Source organism: Wasmannia auropunctata, unplaced genomic scaffold (genome assembly GCF_000956235.1).
Source record: "Wasmannia auropunctata unplaced genomic scaffold, wasmannia.A_1.0 LD336000.1, whole genome shotgun sequence".
NCBI lineage: Eukaryota > Metazoa > Arthropoda > Insecta > Hymenoptera > Formicidae > Wasmannia > Wasmannia auropunctata.
Genome location: NW_012026890.1, coordinates 396,126 through 418,459, shown reverse-complemented (window position 1 = coordinate 418,459; position 22,334 = coordinate 396,126). Strand labels below are relative to the sequence as shown.

Here is a 22,334-nt window from a genome sequence, read left to right as displayed (position 1 = left end):
AATGCAAAGTGGAGAATAAAGTATAGATAAATGAATATAATTCGAAAATTAATGGGTCAATTTTAAGCAGAATCGTAAGGCTCGTAATTTGTTTTCTTACACGGAAAGAACAATTTTGTTGAAAGATCTAAAAATTTTGCTAAATACAGATCTGAAAATAATTTGTTATTAAATCATCAAAATAATTTGTTGGAATGTTAAAACTGTTAAATATTGCTGTAAAACATTTTGATATTCAAGCAATGGTTTTGACTTTCCAACAAAATTATTTTGATTATTGAACAAAAATTATTTTCTGATCTGGATTCAGCAAAAGCGTGTTCTTTCCGTATATATGAGACTTGTAAGAATTTATAACTGAATGCTTATAACTTTATGCAGTATCTTTACAGACAACTTCTTGCTATAATCGTAATAAGATTTACGAGAAATCATAGACATTTACGAATAATCGTACATCTTACGATACACGTAGAATTGCAATTCCAATCATAAGTTCTTACAAATCTTACGAAAGCAATTTAGCCTTATAATTTTGCTTGGAATTGATCAATGAATCTGTAATAAAAATTGGAGTTAAAGGGGCAGATATGTCGTCGAGATGACGATTCAAATCATACGTTTTTAATCAGAGAGTTCCTTTCCCTTTCCTCCCCCAAAGAAGGTCCCCTCGTTCGAGCGAACTGCAAAGTCCGCCGCGAAGCCATCTAAACGATTATTCCCAATTAACGGGCGGCCCACGAAAATCGGCAACAAACCCAGCGGGAAGGCGATCCTCGGATACATCGGCGCACACGAGAGAGACGTCGGAATGAACAATCCGCACTCGTCAGTACGTGCCACGTGCTCGCACGTGCCAGGAACGTGCCGCGACAACTGGTGCCCCGCTCGCGCGTCGCGCCATGTGCTCCGATGAATATGTACCACCCTGTATGTCGAGGGGGAAGGGGGGGGAGGGCGACACGCGCGTGTTGCTCCGCAGGGTGAAGGATTACCTCGCGGCGAGCGGTGACTGTGTTACTTTTACTTTATCTTCCATACAAAGGACGGAGTTTGCCAGACCGAACCGCCCTCTCCTCGCGTTCGGCGATTCTTTCCCTTTGCAAAAACGACCGCCGGGCAGCTGAACGCTCCTCGAATTGCGAGAGTCATCGGAAGTAAAAACAATCCTGTTCTTTCCATATTTTTACATGTATCACAGAGACAAAAAAAAACTATACGCTAAGTACGATCGCCCGCATTCCGAGCGAGTATTACGGTTTGAAGTGGACGACGACGGTATCGCGACGTCGACAATAAAGCTCTCGAGATGTAACTTCTAATCGGCAATAGCGTCCCGCGCGACCAACTGTCGCACTTGGAACGAAGTTGAACGTGTTCGGGATAACATATGGGACAGAGTCGAGTGTGTCTCGCAGTGTGTTTCGCGACCCTTTTCGCAGCAGACTACTTCAAGGATTGATACCATCACTCGGCCTTTCTCGTTTGCAAATTGACACACTCTTAGCTCTCCCCTACACAGGTTTATCTTCCACCCAATTTTCAAAGTCCAAATTTTATCCCCTCTTCGAGTAAAGGGCTGTCTTTTGTATTTAAGTAGAGGCGCTATAATTTTAGTATAAGATTTAAACCTCGACGCAAGATGATACTTGCATTCATTTCTGATAACGAAATCATGACAATTAATGGGCTTCAGGTCAGTCTTTGAGCATTAAGATTTATAACACAATCAAATATAAAAATAACAATACAGTTTAATTCCTACAATTTAAGTTTTTAATGTCCTAAAAAGTGCTTATTTCTCGCGCGAAAAATCATGTAAAGGAATAAAATAAAACAAAGCACTCACATTCTTCCTTGATAGTAAAACGGCTTGGTGTTTTGACCCTCCGTTCTAAAACAAAAGAAAAGGGAATGTAAACAAATTGAAGAGCTAAATTAAAAATAGCCCTTAAAACTAATTAAAAATAATAAATTTAATTGCAATATGCAACCAAATCTTAAAAAAAAAAAAGAAAAAATAATATCAGGATAAGCTGTTGCTGTTTTACAATAAAATAATAATAACAAAATTGCTAAATAATTGAATTTAATTGAATTCGCTTAAATAAGCTCTTGCAGATCAATTAAGTTAAAATCATTTTACGTGTATTAAATAAAGTGCTTCTGTGAGTGCCTCGCACATAATCACACAAAAAATGTTCAACGAAATCCTAAAAAAAAAAAAAAACTGTCGATTTACCGTCACCATTCCGCTAGAGATTTGAGTGCGCGTCGACACAATTGCTGAGTACGAGCGCCGTTCGCGTATCCCGAGGTTGCAGGCGCCATAACTTTTTTATAGGTCACATTGTGTGTGTCACTAACATTTCAACTTGCCTGCACTTTTCCCATATCAGGGATACATAATTTACTCGCCGCTATTACGAGCGGGAGCGAGTTCTAACATATTTCGCGCGGCGTGATCGCGCGTTGCGATTCGCCACTTTTTCAAATACGAATTATTAGATTACACGCTCGCATGATAATCTTTATCATACTACGGCCCGGGTATCGCGCGTACAAAAATATTTTACGTAATATGATTTTTCACGCGCGTGTGAATTAATCATATCGCACTTTACACGATAATTGTACGCGTGCATGTCCGTGTAATTTACGTCGATTCCGATTAATTATAAATAGCAAATAAACATTCGAGCGTTGAAAGAGTATTTGAGAAACCGGATAAAATGATAAAATTGCAAAATCAAATATTCCGCTGAAAAATTAATTGCGCACAAAACTTCTCATTGTTATAATTATTATAACATTATTACAATGAATTCTAACAAATATATATTAATTTGGATATTTCAATGAAACAAGAGAACAATAATTTGCATATAAATTGCACATAAAAATAATATTTCCTGCAAACACGTTTCGCATATTAAAAATAATATTTATTTTAATATATTAAAAATATATTATTATTTTAATTATGTAATAAGTTAATAATTATTACAATAATAATTATTATTATTATATAATAACTTGATGATTTTCATATATAGCTTCTAGCTTGCTGTTTTATCTACCTCTTTTTGTATATTAAAATATTATTTAGTTATCTAAATATTATCAATTTAAAAATCTAAAACTTCACTCGCAAATTTAAAGTCGCCTGTGATAAAAATTCTGAAAATAATGATATAAACAAATACTGATAACCACTTTGTATACTCGTCAATCATATCATAGACGGATTATATAAATACATACGAAAATATTCATGCACTTAAGCTCTACGTCCTCAGTTATCTGTATTTCTCAGTTATTTGTGCGTGTATTGTAAAATCACATTTATTGACTATTACAATCGCAAATTTATCCATTACAAATGTCTTGTTCCACGTAACTTGGAATCGAACCTCAAAACGGACGATCGATAACAGACAAGAGAGTAATTCAACAAGAGAGTTGAATTTTTGCAAATCCATAAATGTCGCGTTTTCTTTCTTTTCCGCGCGAATCTCGTGTAATAAGCACACTCGACATCAGCTTGTAAAAAGTAAATATACGGAAGGTGAAATTGATGAGAGTTCCTTGCGTATTGCGCGATAAGAGTTTTCTCTCGGAGGGATAATTTAGGAGTTAAGCAAGGCTACTGCTTCTCCTTTTGGAAAGTTCTCGCTTCTTGTGGCTGTATACAGGAAAACACTGAAAACGTATAAGTTTCAACTTCCGAACAGCATTTGTAAGTAAAGCCCTGTAAATAAATCTATCAAAGCCCATTAAAATATTTTCAAATAAATTCATATTTGATTAACCGATCAAATTTTATTCATGCGTAGATTAATCAAAATTAGTTCCGAGTCATAATTTGTTCAAAAGCTCACGATTAAATAACAGATTTAATAAATGTATTACATAAAATTGGAATAAAAGCACAATGGAACTAAATTTTTTAATAATTATACATTTTTACATATCTAAATCTGTAATATTAATATCGAGATAATTAATATCGTAATTTTTCTGTGTATTTATTGTAGATTATTATTTTTCTACCCAAGTTGACTTTTCCATGGTCTCAAAGAACTTCCAAAAAAATATATCTATAACCCAAGTCGGATTAAATCTCATGTGGCTCACATCGAAATACGGCTTCTGGATTTAAATGAACCGGCGGAAAACGTTTAACATTTAGACTCGTGTCCTTTCGGGTTCATGCAATCCTGCCGTGTGCCAGCGACATAATCGTGAGGTTACATAAACGCGGCCTAAACACCATTTAGTTTCCCATCATGAGCCACTTAATCTCCGATCGCGTAAACTCCCGGCGGCAACAACGGAAGGGAACCAACAATGCATTGTGAAGAGAGAGAGAGAGAGAGAGAGAGAGAGAGAGAGAGAGAGAGAGAGAGGGAGAGAGACATATGTGATTATGCTCTCGACAAACAGGAGAACTCTGTCCCGCAAGAGTCACGTGGCGCCGTAGAAGTGAACACCACCTCTCTTTCTCTCTTTCAATGTAGCGCTTCATGGAAAAACTTACCCTACGCGATAGGCGATCGGCGAGCACGCCTCCAAGGAAAACAACCCCGAGGACTCGGGCCTGCGTTCCCACGTATATACGCTAACTCAATCCCAGTATTCTCCGTGTAACGGTTCCGATTACACGTCGCTTACACTCGGAGTGTACCGTCAAATCGATACACGGAAAAAATGATTTTGTCGAAAGGTCTAGAAATTTTGCTGAATACAGATCTGAAAATTAATCCTTTTTGAATCATCCAAAAATTTTTGTTAGAATGTCAAAAATAATAAGCATTGCTATAAAACGTTTTGATATTCTATACCAATTATTTTGATGTTCCTGCAAAATTATTTTGATTATTGAACATAAATTATTTTCAGATCTGGATTGAGCAAAATTGTTCTTTCCGTGTACGCATTCGGAAATTTGATTTTTCAAATAATTAATACTTAATAATTATAAGTAATAATACTTTAACAATTAATGTATTGTTAGTAAAAAGACACATGGGCAAGGTATCTTTTTCCTGAAAAAATTAAATCTTAAAATTTCTATTTTATTTCATTATATAACTATATTTAAGAGACAGTTACAAACGACAAGTAAATCAAGCTGTAGCTAGCTTAAAACATTCTGCCGTAAAATAAAATAAAGGTCACAAATATGTTAAAAACAGGAAATTGAAAAGGATTAAAATTTTCTGAAAACGACGCAGTATTTTTCATATACTCAGGTTATAAAGCTTTATCCTCTGTTTAATTTTAGATGAAGTTTACTTTGGCAGAATTTTAGTTCATAATTTGATTGAAAACTGAGATATGTACAGAATATTTAAAAATATTTAAACAAAAATTCAATGGCAAACAGAGCGGATTATTGTAAACTTTATAAAATTTCTTTTACAAAGCTATTTAAAAATAGAGAGATATCAAAGTAACTTTAGAATAAATTTTTTTATATCAATAAATTCAATTTAAATACTAAAGCTGTAATTATCAAAAATAATGTAAGCTAATATTATGTATGCAATAGACTCCATATTATCAACGATAATTTAATAGCTTGAGCCTAGATAGAGATTACTCGCCTTTATAGATAGACATTATATTTGGTTGCTGTAGTTGAAATAACACTTATTGTTTTAGTTGAAACAAAGTTTTTAATCTTATCAAGAAACTCTTACTTCTGCTTGTTTACAATCAGAATGACGTACCAATAAAAGTTCTTATCTTTTTTAATGTAATTCCTTCATTGATTCCAATTCAAAATGCGATTTTTAACAGACATCGCGTTTTAGACATCGATTCTAATGTACCGAATGTTTATAAAAATAATTTATTCAATCTAAATGTAACGACATATTTCCCAAGTTTTTTAAAAACAAATAACTAAATATTATTTAAATAACCAATTTAACGCTAATATTATTTTTGATAATAATAATTACGATAATATTAATTATGAGATAAAGAATTAAAAGTATAAATGTTAAAAATTCTTCAACTATTAAGGATCATGCATTTTTCCGTATCCTTTTTAAAAGATTAGATATTGTTTTTATACGTGCGATTTCCTAAAAAGATGACGTGTTGTTTTACGACACGGTCCAATGATCCCACGACTATCTGTAGACGTTTTCTCTTACCATTCGAAAAAAAGACAGCCATCGATCAAACCTCGATTAGTCGATCCTTCAAACCGGAAATGAGTTGACCTCGGGTTGGCCACGCGCGAGAAAAAAAAATCGTAATGCCGTAATACCCCCGGGGTGAGATGTCGTAACCCGATGCGGGTGGCCGAACACGCGCGCGCGCGCGTGTGTACGCGGGAATTGTTTTTCTGCCGGGAAATATTATATGTCGTCGACCTTTCTTCGTGCTAAAGGCTTCCGCGTGTGGTACGCTTATCGATTTCGACGCGACACTTGTAACACGTGAGTTTCAGAATTACAGAAAATGCGATAATCGTCACATATATCTCGTTTCGTTAAACGAAGATAATTAAATTAGATTAGGTTTCTCTTTACATAAACGCAAGTAGGAATATATAATGCCTTTTAGATGCTATCTTACATCTCTCGTTCTGTGCACGGAGAGAATTTTTTTTTTATTTACCATGCAAATCATGTTAATTGTGGGACAATATAGTATTTAGGCAAATTTTACTGTGCACTACAATAAATTTTACTGTAAAATACTTATTGTAGTGCACAGTAAAATTTGCCTGAATACTATATTGTCCCACAATTAACATGATTTGCAGGGTAAATTAAAAAAAAAAAGTTCTCTCCGTGTGGGCACCACAATCGAATCATGACGAATAGCGACGCGGATTGGCAATAAGGGGACGATAACCGGTATTTAACGACGTTACCGGGCCGATCTATCACAACGAGTGGTCACTCGGGGCGGCGAAGTTGCGCTACGCGCGCGAGAAGCGAAGGAAACGAAAGAAAATATAGGAAAAGCCCGGCCCGATCCGGCCTCGCCGATCCGGGGCGGTTCTCATGCTGCGGAGCCATAAAAAAAGAAGAACAGGTAGCAAAACCGCCGTTACCGCGGGAACTTTCGACTTGGAAAGCAATTTCCCTTTCCCACTTAGGCAACTTTTTTTCACAGGAGAAATGGAGACGGGCAGAAGGTATACTGCCGCGATTATAACACGTGAAAAAGGTTGCCAGTATTTTCCGTGCCACGCAGATGTATTCCGACGTCGGGAAATATGAGCGAATATCGTGTCCCTATATTCCCTATTGTACTTTGCTAAATGAAATATTAGAAAATTCTTAACAATGAAGTGCACACTACTCGACTAAATTAAAAGGGAGCTTTTACTGCTAATGCATAAGACTCACTAATCAGATTGTTACGCATAAGATACTTTATTTTCTCTGCAGCGCTCGCGCGATTCGATTTACGGTCCACTTGTGGCAAGAAGGGGCGAACGTTCGAAACGCGAAATTTGCATAAGCGAGGACGCGTCCCACCTCGCGTCGCTCGGGCGAGCAAAAAAAAAACTGCAGGAACTGTGCTTCGCGGGCATCGTAAAGTGACGCGAGGAATTTAAGCCCCCAAGGGGAAGAGCTTCTCCCAGCCGCGTAATACGATCAACTCGTCCAATCATCGGCTTTGGCTATACCACAAACGCGCCCGGAGACGTTCCTCGTGCACCACCACCACTCGCGTATACAAAAAAGAACGCACGCCTCGTACACGTATATATACACATATAGTAAACGTGCAGTACGCGCGTATTGCGCGCCCGCGCGCGCATGTTAGTGCGCGCGATTATACGGAGTAGGAATCTTAAGGTTCAGCCCTTTTGGAGCACCAAAGCCGATCCGTCGTCGGCAACAAAGGTACCGACCTTCACAGTCTCATTTTCCCACCGACTTCTCTCCACCCCTATATACACGTGAATACCACGCGCTACCCCCGTAAACCGGTCTGCCATTTTCTTTTCATCCCCGTCCCGACCAACCCTCATTCGCTATGAGCCGTCGTTTCCTATGGTTACCATTTCGCTCGGGGGGTAGGAGGGGAGGGGAGTTGGTTGACATCGTCATTGGAGCTTTTCGCCCCTTGTCAGCGTATACCACGTTTCTGACAATCTTTCCATAAAAACAAGAACAAGAAGAAGAAGAGAGACAGATTTTTTATTTCACGATTTTCTCCTCTTCTTCCTGTGTACAAAATAATATCCAAAGCGATGAAATTATTTGTCAAATATTTCAAAGAGATTTTAGCGAACGCAGTGATTATAATTGAGTTAAAACAGGGAATTTTTATTATCTTGTTTCTACTAATAATTTTATCCAATTCTGCTTTTGTTAATTAAAATTTCGCCAAAGTCAGTTAAATTGTAACGTTGCGTCGTTTAATTCATTTCACGATTTATTTCTCTCTTTCTAGAACTACAAATAAAAAAAAAAAAGAAAGAGTAAATTCAAGTTGATATCGAGATGAAGTCAATCCTTACATATGAATAGTTCAATGCGAGAATGAAGTAAGATCCATGCCAAACATGATATAAATTCCACCTGGGATTAATAAATATAAACGAATTATAAACGATTAAAATTTTAACAAATTTTAGAGATATAAAAAAAGAGATGATGAAAGGCTCACTCTTTATCTGATTATCAAGCTTACTTTTCACTTATTTTATCATAATTATTACATAAAAGATATAAAATTCATAATAGATAAAGTCATATAAATCTGACAAACTATACATTTATTTCTTACTTACACGGAAAGAACGATTTTGTTGAAAAGTCTAAAAACTTTGCTGAACAGATCTAAAAATAATTTTTGTTCAATAATCAAAATAATTTGTTAGAAAGTTAAAAATGATAAGCATTGCTATAAAACGTTTTGATATTCTAGCAATTATTTTGACTTTCCAACAAAATTATTTTGATTATCAAACAAAAATTTTCTTATCCGGATCCAGCAAAATTGTTCTTTCCGTGTACTCTTGCGCAGATGGCGTAAAAAGATCGTTAAAAGAATATACACCGCAATACGCGGTCCATCATTCGCGGTTCGATCAGGATGTCGATCATGTAACTTTTTCCCTAGAACGGAAACGTGAAAAGTAAAAAAATTCTCCATTAGCTTCAGTGATAACAATTTTCACTTTTTACGTTTCCGCCTAAGGAAAAGTTGCATGATCGATATCCAGACAATCGTTGTATACACGAAATGAAATCCACGGCATGCCCCATCTTAGATCTTGCCGGATAACAACGTTCGCTGCAATTGGCAAGAAAATTAGCGAAACGAAACCCTCCTTCTCCCCCCCCCCCTCCTCCCGGCTTTGACGTGGCTCTCTGACGCGACTTAGACGGCTCTCGCAAGTTTAGTACTAGGTCGGGTGTAGGATTTAAGCGCGTCGTACGTACGCGCCGCGTCGTGCCCGAAGCAATACCGTATATCGATTGCGGGACGGCCGAGCCTCCGAACACATTACATGATTAAACCGCCCCAATGGCATAGCAACCGGCCTTGCAGCACTTACCTTATTAAAATATCCGCCACCCTCGCCGCGCCCTTTTAACAAAAGCGGAGCCGCGAACTACTCCGCTCTCTTTATTACCCAGAAACGCTTAGCCGGCCGGAGGTTGATCGGTTTCTTCGGGTCGCAAAACGATCGATTGAATCCCATCCCTTTCGCGATAGGTGTTAATCTTTACATCGCGATTATCACGCTAATAATCGATCTGACCGAATTTGACGGTGTATACAGTCTTCTTGTGGGACAGATCGATTTCGAGCCTGATGCAAAATATATGAAGAATAGAATTCAGAACAGACTGTAGGATTTCATTGTAAATTAAGTCAGTATATGTTTTAATTTTAAGTTAAGTCGTTAAATTAATAAAATAATATTTTAATTACAGCGCGGACAAATGCAGTTTTTAAAATAAAAAAAAATTGTACTTGATACAGATTTTAGTAATGTTATATGTATATATTAATATTTATATTTAAAAAGTATTTTATATTAAATCTATACGTTAATCAGGAAAAATATTATATAACATAATTATTTCCTAATCAGCATAGGCGAAGAATGAAGTTGAGAAGCTCTGGAGTTAGTCGTTAATTGATAATCAAAAGAGTCCCAACAGCCGCGCGAGTGTCGTTCGTCGGTTACGAGTAATAAGCGTAAAGTATAACTCATACTCGAATCCTGAAAGGGTTACGAGGTCACGGGAGCCTCTGTTTACGAGTGACAAACTTAATTATCACTAAACCCGCGCGATATCGTTCATGAATATTCATTCGGAAAATCGGTCGTCGACTCTCGCGTTACCGCACTATATACATGCCGCGAGATCGTCTTCCAGCCGCGGACGTTCATAATTTAGGAAGCCTTCGACCTTGCTCCACTCACCGAGATCGACTGGATGAATAACTCAGAGGACAAGGAAGGCGAGGTGCGCGTGGCGGAGGAGAAGGAGGATGAAAATGGCGGGGCAGCAATGTGGTTAAGGTGAGACGAGCAAGAGTCGAGCGAAGATCTATAAAGTCTAACATTGATCCTCGACCGATGAATATTTATTCTATGTTCCTATATTTGAGGATGTAAAAGTAAAAGTGTTACTTTTTTAAGTAACGTAATATATAGTGTCTTAAAATTGCTCGTGTTTTCTTTCATTGATTCTCGAATCGATTTAAAATCGTACTATTCTTAACAGACGTATTCAGGCAATGACTAACGAATTATAAACGATTAGAATTTTTAAAAATTTTAGAGGTGATCATGAAAAGAGGTAAAAAAAAAGAAATGACGAAAGGCTCATTTTTTATCTGATCATCAAGTTTACTTTCCATTTTTTCACGATTATTATATAAAAGATATAAAATTCACAACATAGATAAAGTCTTATTTATTTACCTCTTTCCGATGTGTTTTGCATCAAGAAGCAACGTTTATCTATAACGTCAGAAACTAAAGTGTGCCATTGACAATTCATATTAAAAATAGCGGATGTTATTCTAGTTGCAAGCAAAGATGATATCTCGTGGCCCTGAATACAATCGATCAAATGTAGTTTATTTCACGATAAGGAGATATGAAATATTTTCCACGTCATTTCAAGCGATCGTCGTGTAAAGAGAAAATGCGGTTGAACAAAACAAATAAACTACGATTGTTAAATAACATGATTATTATTATAATAATAAAATGTACAGTAAGAGTTCGCCAATTTCGTCTTGTAATAAAATAATTACTAGATTAAAAAGAAAATGTTTGGAAAAGAATTAAATTATTTTTCGTACAAAAGAGAGAGAGAGAGAGAGAGAGAGAGAGAGAGAGAGAGAGAGAGTTCAGAAAAGAAATTAATAAAGTTTATATATGCCACACAGTCATTATTGCATTCTGCAAAGTTTGTAATATTGTAATCCCGTAGAATTATCGTATAAGATCATAACGTTAATATAAGTCGGTTAATCAACACTGCATCTAATTATGTTAACTTATACTATAATAGTTAAAGTTCACCGTAACTAACAATAAGTCGTTTAAGTTAACATTTATATTTTTATATTCATATTTTGAGAAATTTAATAATATCAATAAGACAGATAATTTGTTGAAAGAGAATAGAATCTTGACCATGTACGAATCGATTGCAAATATTTTTACAATCTACAAATTATTTTTTGTATATTATTGAACACCAAAATTAAATTCATGAAATTTATGAATATTTATAAATATTTAGTAATTTTAAAATAAAAAATGTCCAATATTCTTTTAAATAATTATGACGTTTGAAGAATAAATATAAGTTAAAAATAAATAAAAATAGATGTATATAAAAAACCCAATTTTTGTTATCGATCTTAAGTTAACTTTAGAAACTTTTTTATTTTTTGAAATTGAAGAAAATATATTATACATGCAAATAACTCAATTAGAACTTTGTGCCTTTAAAATATAAAAAATCGTTTAATTATAACTATAATTTAATATGAAAATGATCGCAAAAGACTGCAGTATTTGAAGTCAAACTTTGGTCAAAGGCACTTCGTTAGAGACTCAAGTGCCGGTAATCAAATATTTGACGTCATTTTGCTAAAATATCGTATGGCTTCAGGAGTTACGACGTCATAAAATCGATAAAGAAAAACAATAAGACGGTGCCATGGACGCGATAGCGACTTTTTTTTAGATGGGACTATTTAATCTTATCGATCGCTGATGAAGACATTATCGAAAAGCGGCCACTGTTCACGTAATATCTGAGCGAGAATTTTAAGGCAGGTTGATATTGCGAGATATCGGCATCATCGAGAGAAATTATGTCAAACGACACGCACCGTAAATCGAAGACACTATAAGTGGCGAATTTGTCGAGTTTCGACGACCAAGCGCAATTGTTCGAGCGTTTCGCGACTAATTTCGTCATTTAATCATGGCGCTTCCATGGCGTGTAAATTGTTTTCGATGTAATTACCGTTGTGCAATTGGCAGTTGCATTTCGCGGATAAATGCCGCAGATGAGTTTCCGAGTCAGCGAACGTAACGAAAAATCGAGCAACGGTAATTAAATGGAGTCTAATGTTTGCACTGGTAATGCATTTGATATTTACATTTCATATCTCAGTAGAAATTGTAAAAAGAGAATGATGATGTTCATTTTTCCAAAAGCGTACCTCGGATATATGTAATTATAACATAGAGATAATAAACCTGTATTAATAAAGTATTAAATATTGCGATAATGGAAATTTAAATAATCGTGTTTACTAATATTATTTTAATAGTAATTTTTTAATCGCTATGTAAATTTAAAAAAATACTGATAATCTACATAAGTGTACAAATTTGCGATTATTTTTTACGTAAGCGTCAGCATGTTGAATAATCGACGTGATAACTTAGACGTAATAGAAAAGGAGGAGTGCTCGACACATAACCATACATTTGCAACGATGCATCATCGTGCTAGTGCGACGATAGGTTTTTTAATGTATCGCTTTCCAGAGAATAGATATATGCTTTTTGTGTTAAGAACGAAAGAAGAATTTCGTGCTTAGGGAAATGAAAATGACGTTTCTGCAGCTTCTTCACAAGCTTGTCGTCTACAACGTTGCTTAAGTTACATTAGCAATCTTGATTTTATCCAAAAATAATCTCTGATCTGATAATATGCGCAGCTATCGTTCTATCGGTTCACTGATACGTCATTTTATGATTAACGAGTTATATAAAATTCTAAGCGTTTAATAATTGCATTTTGAAAATTAATTTCTTTTCCACCGTCGTTCTCTTACGTGTCTCTTTTTCGGAAAATCGCGTCTACTTTTAGAAGTCTCGTTGTTAGCAGAAGAAAACTTCTTTATATGAAAAAAGTATATCAATTCGAATAATACAAGACGCAATTTTTTTGTAAAAGTCCAAATAATAATTTATAAAGCTAATGATTCTTATATGTTTGACAATTTATGAAACATCCGTAATAGATGCTCGTGTTAATCGTTCCTATATAATTTCAGAAGGTCTTCCGTAGAATTTTCTTGTGGACGTCGGCTTTTCACTCACCTTCCAGACTCTTGTTTCTCGCGAGGAGCGCCAGCAGGACGTCCTGATTTGGCGCCGCGTCGGCCAGATCCTCGTCCTGGTGGGTCGGCGGCAGCGTCGGCCCGAGCGGCGGCAGGGCACCCGGCGGCGGACGCGGCATCATCACCGGCGGGCCCGCTGCGGCCCCGAGCGGCAGGGCCAGGCCGCCGGACGTGTGATGCAGGGAATTGTGGGCCGCGATCGGGCCGCCGCTGGTCAGGTTCGTCGGTAGCGTCGCGACCGGCGGCTGCACCGCCGCCGACATGGACAGGTCGACGCCACCCAGCAGCACCGGACGACAACCACCGGAAGCACCGCTGCCGCTCACCGCCGGGAGGATCCCGCCGCCCCCCGGCAGCGGTGCGTACGGCAAGTACAGCTCCAGTCTAAGAGTGAATTCGTGCAACCGTGTCGACGAACAGCCTCCCGGCGAGATCGTCGCCCCTCTCGCCCTCCTGATTATCCCACCGAGATCAACAGTCTGTCGCTGCGCGTGATCGTCGTCGCTATGGCTGCAATTTCGACGATTTCGATCGAGTTACGACGCGAGCTGACGTTCCAGATCGGCTACAAATCAGCGAACGTTGATTAGGGGGATGAGTTTGTTGAACACTGGAGATACTTGAGAGATGATTCATGCGGGATGTGCTTCATGCAGATCCGTCCGCTGCCGTGTCCGACAATTGAGAGAAAATTGACGGATAGAGTTCCTCGAATTGTTGCTCGACAGAGATTTCAATACGGATCATTCGAAAGCAGTCTGTTAAATTGTTGTCGCGGGATTTCTTGAATGTGAGAAACTTCCGCACAGTAGAAGTATACAGTCGTGCATCAAGGCCACTTTCTTCGCTAGAGGTGAAGTACAATTATTATATATTCCTAGATTATTTCCCCGAATCAAAGGAAACACGCTTCAGCCGCCATGTTACGGACGAGACAGCGAAGAAGCCCGCGCTTCTCTCTTTGGCGATTTGCCGTTCGTATCTTCCACTGTCGTTCGAACTTGCGCGATGTCACTGATCCTCAAACTGTCTCTTGGGAGTTACCGAGATAACTTGGGGGGTACAAGATACTTCAAAGAGAGATCATCCCGAAACAAGCAGCATCCATCTGATAGGAAACTCGAGCATGATAGTTCGATAGAAAAGTCCTGTTAAAAACGATTCCTCGGAGTTCTGCCGTAGCTCTGACGACGATTCGGCGTTGCGAGAAGGCTATTAATTGCTCTTCGAAAGCTCACTAATTCACTCCCACTTTCTTGCCACTCCGTCTGCCATCGTTGACACCAGCACACCGAGGAAACCGAATGCAGTTCTCGTGCAGACACTCCCGCGCGAGTAATCTTACTTCCACATCTCTTATTTCTATGTACTATAGACGTAAATCTTTCGTCAATCGTGCTCCAGCGCTCGCGACGAAGGAGCAAACTACACAGATAATTATTACGTAGATTTTTTTTTTTAGTAAGAAAGAATGCGTATGTCGTTCAGCTTTATCTTAAGGAGTCGCGAACGCGGCCAATTTCGTCGCGAAATTCGTGCGATCGTCCGTATAAACGACGACGAAGTCGCGGAGGAAAACGCTTCTCTTGCACTTCGCGCACGGGACTCGTACTCGTTTACGAGCTCGTTGCACGAGACTTGAATGGGCCGTTTGTAAATAGTTCCACCTGTACTACCATCTACAATCGCTTATTGTCAATGTTCCCGCTCGGCTCGACAAGTGGTATGCGATTTCCTAGCCGTGACGCGACTTCTTCTCAGCGCTGCACGGTCAGGCTGAACTTACGTCTTCTTGGTAATTCCTTTGATGCACTCGTCGAGAAACACGTTTAAATATTTAGCGTCATCTATAAATTGGAGTCCTCGTTTTCGTGGTTATAACAATATATCCTCTTCCTTGGAAGAAAAATCCAGGAAAACTCTTCTAGTCGGATGGTCAAATCTTGCACTTGTACTCGTCGTTGGCGAAAAAAAAAAAACGCAATTGGCTAAGAACAATCACACATTACCGCACGAACCACGCTGATTCACGTCGGCGCTGATAGTCAAAATTTTAATCGCGTGCTCGGTGTTGCCGAATCGCGCGAAGTTCGTATCACTTTCTATATTTCTCTCCGATGCTTCTCGCGACACGTATAATAATGACGCTCCCGATCGGAAGATCGCGAAATGCCGCTTCCTTCTACCTCGACCGATCCGAATCTACGTCGCTCGGCATGGTAGGCGCGATCTTTCGACAACACCCCGAGCTCTTTCCAGCTTGCGACCGCGAGAGCTCGAGTCTGGACCAAACGTCACTCCGGGATCTCCTCGATTGAGCCGGAAATCGTCGTCGACGCACCGCGCGCGCCTTCCGGCCAGGATCCGTGCGGGCTCGAAGCCGGCCGCGCACTCGTCGACGCGACCCCGACAACCGCCGCCGCGACAGATCGCCGGCCGCTTATCGGACCCGCTCGCGAGACCCGGTTTATCTCGTAACCTTGAATATATACGTAGCACCGATCGCGCCGATCTCGTCGAATCCGCCGCAAGCGCGCGCGCGCGTCGCGATTTCGTCGCCTATCCTTCGAAAGCGCACGCTTCTTGAACGACGCGCTTGAAGCAATATTGAACACGGTGAAGCATTTACGCGAGATGTGTAACGGTCTTTTGTGTAACGTAACAGAGCCACAGTTCTCTAATTCGAGCGGAAATAGCTTGGAGTTATTCCGCTTTTAAAATTATAGGATTAGCAACCGGAGATTCAATCAACAAAAATGATCATGATTGCACATCGCGCTGTTTTTCTATTGATCGCAATAAGGGGGATAAAAATCTTTTAAATGTAGATTGTATTAAATACCAATGCTGTACACTTTTTCTTTCTTGGAAAATCGGCTGAGATAATTTCCATTATCTCCTCGCGCGCGCGCCAATAGTGAAATCTCTACGTGCTCTCCGATCATCCTGCAATCACGTGTTTCTTATACTTCTCTAACGTCGAAGCTTCCCGCGACTGCATTCACTGCTTATTCGAACTTTTTCTTGCAGTTGCGAACAATATGATGCAGCAATTCGCACCAATAATATTCCCGACGATCTCGATCGATATTCTACGGGGCGGACTGAAATTTTCTTTCGACGCCGAGCGAACTCGATCGTGGTTGATAAAACTGGACGTTTCCGAGGATGTTCTGCGGGATTCGAGCTTCCCCCCTCCCCCCCTCGAGTCGCATCGAGTTAGTATCTCCCGTTGCCCGCGTCGCGATCGGTAGCGAGCGAGAGAGAGAGAGAGAGACGACGGTCGTTTTTACGCGCGTGTCGATGTAAATCTCGCGTCGTGCCGCGACGTAAATCGTCCGACCGGCCGACGACGCGGAGAAAAACGCGATGGATCCCGCGGCCGATCTAGCCGCGGCTGCAGCCCGCTCCCCGCTCCCGGTTGATTCGGCGATTCGGCCCCGAATATGCGGTCAGCCCCGCCGGCCGTCGGTAAGAAACGCCGAATTCCGCGGCCTCCTGATCGCGATCTTCGACCTGCCACGTTGTCCTGCCCGTTTTTTCCTTCTCATCGGTGAAGCGGACCCGTCCCCCGCGATGGCCCCCGGCCGGTCTACGAGCGCGTACGATGACACTCCTCGATGACCGTCGCCGATCGTCCTCGCGCGGCGACTCGGTGTCCCCGCATCTTTGCGTCTAGCTCAAGGGAAACGGCAGCTCTGGTCAAAGTCCAAGTACTTGACAGTAGTGCAGTAGATCTCAAGTTCTGCGAATTAACGACGTCTTCCACTTTGTACCACCGACAGGAACAAATTGTCCCTTGATGATCTTCAGATTTTGAAGCTCTTGGGTAACGTGAAGAATTGCTCTCAAGACGCTTTCCAATTTGAATGTCGCTTTGAATCGCTCATTGATATATATTTTCAGACAATACTAAATGAAACTCAATACTAAATGACAATGCTAAGAAATGGCTATATCCAACTGCGATCGTTCAGCAAGACGGCGGATGTTTGATACACAACGGTTTTGTTGCCCCCGGAGTGTCTCTGCGAGTCGTCCCGCAAAATTCACTGATTTACCTACTGACCTTCAACAACAAATCAGCGACCGATTTATTACCGCGACGATATTTGAATTTCTAACGTAAAGACCGCTCGCTCGCAGAGAGGAGCGATGCAGCCAATCGTCGAGACGATACCGTGTCGTACAGTAGGAATTCCAACTTCGCGACTTTCTCCCGACTTTATTGAGGTTTCCTCGAGGCAAAACTCATCGGCACTGTGGACACAAGTTACGGTTCGCGCGATCCTCGCTGGCGCTCGTCGACGCGAGGATCGGTCCGGATCGCGCGATTGTGGAATGTGCGATTTGATTAGCAGGTGCCGCGGTACTATGGTGCCGGCTTCGGCCTCGGCACGGCGTATAGTACACCGGCCAAGCGGGAACCCGGCGGCGCTCTCGGAGGGCACGGAAGGACGCGGTAGGTGGAGGTGGTCGCCCACCGGACGTACCGTCCGAAATCGCGTACGCCAGCTATCGGAGGAGAGGTTGCCACCCTACCCGCCGTTCTCCTCGGCCACCGCCGCCGCCGCCGCCGCCACCTCCTCGAACACCACCTCGAAGAGGGGAATCATCGGCGGGGAAGTCTCTCGGCACGCCTGCGCCCCGTGCGCGACGTTCGCCCCCCTCGAACGCTCGCGAGGCAGGCAGCGCGGCGAGGTGAAACGCGCATCGAGGTACGATCTCGCGCAAGATTTCGAGATGGTTTACGATACGAGGCGAACCCTAAAGCCAGCGGAGCTATCTTGCTCGAACACGATGGATTTCGTTTCCCAGCGGGGGAAGGGGAGAAAAAGAATGTTCGACTGCGACTAAAAATGACCGACATACAGGTGCAAACAGGCCTCGGAAGTTAAACGTTTGCAATATGTAGAATCTCATTGAGAATACAGATGCAAAAATATGGTTAGATTATTCAATAAACTCTTTTTTTACATATCTTTAATTAGTGATAATTTTTTTTAAATAATATAATAAAATTTTAAGAATTTTTATAAATTTGTTCCAAAATCGGTTTTAGTAATAAATATTAATCTTAAATTACTAATTAAGTCATTAAATAAATGTAAATGTAAAATATAAAAAAACAAAGATACATATACGGGTCTTAAAATATAATTCATATTATTTAATTGTATATATATTTTATTAATATCACGTGTGTAGGAAAATAAATAATTTTACTTCATAATTATGACATATCAATTTTTAAAAATGTTTTTGTCATTAAAAAATAATGAGTTATATATTTGGATTTATAATTACGAAAGATATATTAAATTGATTCTAAAGCTCTGCTCTGATGAAATTAAATCTAAAAATATTCATTAGAAAGTAAAATACTTTAATATTAATGTTCATGATCAAATTTTATGCATATTTAATTTAATTATTGACTTTGTCATAACAGAGATAACGATTCCAATTTTAACTATTAATTGCAAATATTTCACGTGTAATTCTGCAGAAAGAACAGAAATAACTCAAGATGTTATATCGAGTATTATAATATTATAATTGTGGTATGCTTAGCAATTATATTTGTAACGAATTAATATTTAATAACTTTTATAAAGGATCTGGGAAGTCTGTAATACCATTTTTAGATCTCTAAATTTCATTTACCATGACTATATTTTATTTTCGTATACGGATTTCGCGATATAAACGAAACGATGCAATGGGGAGGAAGATCGATGATGCACGTACGAGCGTGACGTTTATAGCGGGGTTATCAATATCAACCTCTTACCGGTTTTCTATATAAAAGTTACTGTAGAATTGAGAAAAAAAAAAGAAACGAGAAGAGAGGAAGAAGTGGTCATAACCATTGGTTATGACATATCCTTATTTTACGAGAATAAGAAACTAGTGGTTTCTTCAGCAACTATCAAAAATTCATCAGAACATATGCAGTCAGTCAAATTGCGATAATGATTAATAATTTATAATTAATCTGTATTAAAACTGTCGGTGTTAGAATAAGTCTATGTAGAATATGTGAATATGCTGCAAGTAATTTGAAGTAGGAACGTCGGAATTCGTTTGTGAAACATTCATATTGCGATGCCAATCTTTTATCGTAAACAGTACATCTCAAGAGACGTACGTGCGTTAAAATAAATAAAAAGTCAGAATTTTTCGCAAAATCTCTACGATATTTATTCATATTCCTTTATATATTTCAAAGTAATATAATTGAAGCATATCTTCCTAAACTGTCTTAAGTTTATTTTAAATACTTTCAAAAAAGAATTATGTGTGTTAGATATATTGTGTTCAATATACCTATTATTTACAGTACCGTTTTTATCTATGCACGTATTAGATGACGTATTATAATACGGAACTTTCTTTTTAATCATTTAAAAAGTGTATTTAAGACGATTCACCAAAAAAAAAAATCCATTCCATTTCTCAATTTTCGATTCACTTCCTTAATTTTTCCAAGATTACAGCTGACGCGCGTAGCATCTATACGAGACTACCCGAGCAAATGCTTTAACCCATTTACGTCTAACGCGAACGATAAATCATATACGGCCATATTATTAATAACGCGACGGCAGAAAGGGCTGACAGGGCGGCGCGTGAAAAAGCGCGTCCGAACTTCCGCGGGCGTCGAAGGGGCTCCGCAAGAAACACACAGAACGGGATAGTATCAAGCGCTAATCAAGACCGATGGTCAATAATGGCGGCCACGGGCTGGCTGGTCGGCCAACCCAAGTCCAACCTACCCCTCGGGCGCCGGGCGTGTACAGGGTGGTTTAAGCCACCACCGTCGTCGCCGCCGCCGCCGCCGCCGCCACCGCCGCCGCCGCCGCCACCTCCCACTATCCTGCTCGACAAGGGTTGATTCTGGCTGAAGCTGGAGAGCGAGACATATTTTTATTGTAGCTAGGTGAATCACTGCTACGGGGCATTTCTCTGTGTGCCGTTATCTAACCCCCAGCCGCTTGTCTATTATACGCGCACGCTTTTACGCGCGCGCGCGCGTGGCTCTCTCTGGCTATCTTGTATTTTATTCCCGCTGCTGGAAAATGCGTGTCGGCTATCACGGAGATTTCGTGCGATTTGGATAAACGGATTTTATAACGCGGAAAACCGTGTCAATCGTGATAATAATAAAAAAAATCACACGGATTACAGTCGCGGGATTGCAGGATCGACGCATGTTCTCTGCGAACACTTCGACACTTCGAGACTGCAAAATTATCGCAATCGCAAATGTCTCCCCTTTTGTTCCGCATCAGAGATACGCTTCCGCGCACTGAATAAAATCGTTATACATTCATGCTGTGTCGAATGTAAAAAATTAATCGGGTTTTTTTTTTAGATTTTGTGCATCGGGGAACAAAGCTCGTTACATGCAAAATACATGACGCGCGCGCATTGTTTGCGGCTCGCATCGAAAAGAGCATTTGCGAACGGCTTGTACATACGTTCGTATATACGCGTGTACACAGTTACCGTACGCTTGATCCTATACCTACACATATTTGATCGCACGTATTCACATGTATCGCTTACATGAGTCTACGATTCCGTCTGTATCAAGTCAGCACATCCGCATGAATTTACTCTGCTCACTATATACATGCGCTGTATTCAAATACAGTGTCGCGTAACAGAGATGCATGCACGTATAATGTGCATCAGAAGTCGCGCCTTTTTTCCTTATAGATGCTACGGATGATGAACTACAGATGAAGAACAGACAGCATGGTGTCTCAGCATTCGCATGTCGTTATATTATTTAACATCGAGTGATAAAGGAATATTTTTAAGTACACAGCTACTTAAGTCTCATTTACTCGAAATCTTTTAATACACTGCCTATATTAAGTGTAACGATTAAATTTTATCTAAAAAATCGCCTGAAAGCAAAGTCAATTTTAAGTAAACGTGCAAATGTATAGAGAATGAGATGTATGAGAATGTATAAGATAAATGAGCATTGCTACAGCCGATCATCTATCTCAAAGGCATGGTCCACAAGACCGAGAAGGTTTTCGCTTTCTCAATGGTTCACCAATTGACTGTAATCAAGGAGAGTCTTGCGATAAAAAAAAAGATTTGTAATTAAAATTAAAACAGGCGGAACTCAGAGACACTCTCTTCGCTCACGCGTGCACGTATATAGACATAGGTGTAAGAATTGTTACAGCGTTACACCCACGTGTCGCGTAAACGCGTTCGTTTCGATTCCCCACGGCGTTATCGTACGGCACTCCGCTCACGCACGCGTATAGACACTCTCTCGCGCGCGTGTGTTCGCACACACGCGGCCACGCGCGCGTGTGGGGGGGGGGGGAGGGACAACCGGATCAGTCGTCGGGGGTGCACTCAACGAAATTAAACTCGCTACGTTCCTCGACCTCGGACCAACGTGGCAGTCGCAATCTCGCGCCATCAGCAGAGAGACATCGACGGCTTTCGTCGCGCGCGTTTCGCGCGACCGGCGCTTGAGAGCCGCCTCTCCGCGCAATTTCAGGCCCGCAGCGCAGATCTTAACCCTTATCCTCCCATTTCGGTTATGTAGTATTTGATCTCGCACAATCGCAAGGCAACGAGGAGACAGAGAGAGAGAGAGAGAGAGAGAGAGAGAGAGAGAGAGAGAGAGAGAATATAAGTAATGGCATGTTTTCGAAAAGATATAATCTAGTCGTATAAAATGCTTAGTCTTTGTA

The 22,334-nt window shown here is 40.0% G+C and overlaps 1 long non-coding RNA gene across 2 annotated transcripts in view; it reads right to left on the bottom strand.

Annotated features, from left to right (window-relative positions):
• Positions 1-1,701: 1,701 nt before the first annotated feature.
• The window catches only part of LOC105453269, a 39,315-nt gene continuing 18,682 nt past the window's right edge, over positions 1,702-22,334 (bottom strand). For both annotated transcript variants that reach the window (XR_974844.1, XR_974845.1), the window contains exon 4: positions 1,702-1,894. This is a non-coding gene — a long non-coding RNA (uncharacterized LOC105453269). The remainder of the gene's footprint in view (positions 1,895-22,334) is intronic.